The sequence below is a fragment of the Penaeus monodon genome, chromosome 42 (genome assembly GCF_015228065.2).
Source record: "Penaeus monodon isolate SGIC_2016 chromosome 42, NSTDA_Pmon_1, whole genome shotgun sequence".
NCBI lineage: Eukaryota > Metazoa > Arthropoda > Malacostraca > Decapoda > Penaeidae > Penaeus > Penaeus monodon.
In genome coordinates, this window is record NC_051427.1 from 22836144 (window position 1) to 22838643 (window position 2500).

Genomic DNA, 2500 nt, shown 5'->3' on the forward strand with positions numbered 1-2500 from the left:
AAACTAGCAATAATTTGTGGTCTAGCGAACTAAATAGCAAAGTACTTTTTATCGCTAAAACTCTTAAAAAGTTGTGACGTAAGTTTTACATTTTTAATTTTCCTTATAGGGTTTTATAGTTCTTGTCATTTGTACAGATAGTTTCAAACAGACAATAAATAACTCTAAATAACAAGAGGAACAGACAATCAATATCAAGAAAAAAGAGAATAACTAACATGTAGAGAAAGTTTAAGACACTGAGAGAGAAAGAGAGCAGAAAATCGCTAAAATAGATTGCTGACATAGCAGTGGCCGGCTGCCCCCTTTTCCCTTAAAAAAAAAAAAAAAAAAAAAAAAAAAACAGCCATTATATGGAGGAATATGTTTTCTACTTTTGAAATAGTCTTTTTCTTTTTCAGATTCTTGTATAACAGGTGGTCGGAAAGTTGATTTGGTCGACACACAGTATAAAAATATTTTATTATCTTTAAGCGGGATGAGGGGACAAATAGAAAGATATATATTTATGCACACATTACGTATATTTCTATGCATGCATATGTATATATAATTATGTACTTATATATGTATGTATGTATATGTATGTATGTATATGAATATATGTATATGTATATATGTTTTTACGTTTGTGTTTATGAATTTATGTACGTGTGCGAAAATAGACATATCCGGTCATAACATTCGCACAGAAACAGACACACACAGACAAACACGTACACACAATACACACGAACCTATACAGTATGATGTTCCCAAATAGCAAAGTTATTCACGCGAATGAATTTGGAAAGACTGTCAAGCGAAATTTGAAAATACATTTCCCATGTCTATTATACATGCTGCAAATGCTTCCGTATCAATTTAGCGTTGCCAGTCAGCCAGACCGGGACAGATGCCATTGTTGCTTTTGTTGCATAAAGGGGAGTGGGGGCAGTGTTGCCAACTTTAGTCTTCGCTCATACACGTGTGTGCATTCATATGCATTCAGATACACACGTGCACACACATATGCACGCTCATTGCGCACACACACACACATACATACACACATACATACACACACACACACACACACACACACACACACACACACACACACACACACACACACACATAAAAAATATACATACTCATATATATATATATATATATATATATATATATATATATATATATATTATATATATATATATATATATAATATATATATATATATATATACACGATAATGATGATTTTAATAATAATGGTAATAATAGTAATAATGAGAATGATAATAAGAATAAAAACAATAAAAAGGTAGTATTAGTAAAAATGATAGCAATAGTATTAGTAATAATAATATTAACAATAATTATGATGGTCATTACAATAATAGCGACAGTAACAATAATAACAATAATAACAGTAATGATAGTAAATAAAATCATTATCATTATCATCATAATGATAATATGAGTAATGATAATATTAATATCAAATAATTAACCACTACAACGTAAAACATATAAATAGATCCCCCCCCCCTCCACCAAAAAAAAAAAAAAAAAAAAAAAAAAATAGAAAATTAAAAATATTGAATTTGACGAAATCCGAAAACAGGTTGATTAAGACTCCCACGCCTTTTATCTCCTTAATTAGACCATTTAAGATAAAGGAGGAGGGAAAGAAAGGAGGAGAGAGGGAGGGGAGAAAGAGAGGACGGGAGAGAAAAAGAGAGGGAGGGAAGGAGAGGTATGGAGGGAGGAGGGAGGGAAGGAGAGGGGATGGGAAGAGGGAAGGAGGGGTATGGAGGGAGGGAATGAGAGAAGGAAAGAGGAGGAAGGGAGGAGGGAAGGAAGGAGAGAAAGAGAGGGAATTGGGAGGAGGGAGAGGGAAAGGGGGGGGGGAGGGGGAGTCAGTCAATCACTTGTAATTGATGGATCAATCTATCCCCTCCCCCCCTCCCCTCCCCTCCTCCCCCTCCATTCAAACGTTAATGAAGACCGAAATTTCTTGGGGAGGTTATCGTGCGTCTGGCAGCACGTGTCGCAGTCGTGTCACATCCCCCTCCCCCCCTCTCCCCCTCCCCTTAAACCCTTCTCTTTCCCTCTCTCTGTTTCCTCCTTTTATCTCAATCACTCTCTTTCTCCCTTCCTTCTCCCACACTCTATTTTCCTTTCTTTCTCCTTCATTTACTTTCTTCCTTCCTTCTTCCTTTCTCTTTCTCTTCTGCCATCCTCTTTTACTTCTCTCTTTCCCCCTTTTCTCCATCTCCTCCAATTCCAGACCTCCCTCTTCCTTTTTCCTTTCTCACTCTCTCATCTTTCCACCTTTCTTACCCCTTCCTTTTCCCCTTTTCTGTTCCTTTTCTACCTTCTTTCTTTTTCTCTCTCCTTTGCCTTTTCTTTTCCCCTCTTTTTCCTCTCCTCCTTACCTTTCCCTTCCGTTCTCCCTCTTTCACGTCTTTCTCTTTTCTTTTCCTTCCCTTTTGTCTTTTCCTTTCCTTTCAGTTCCC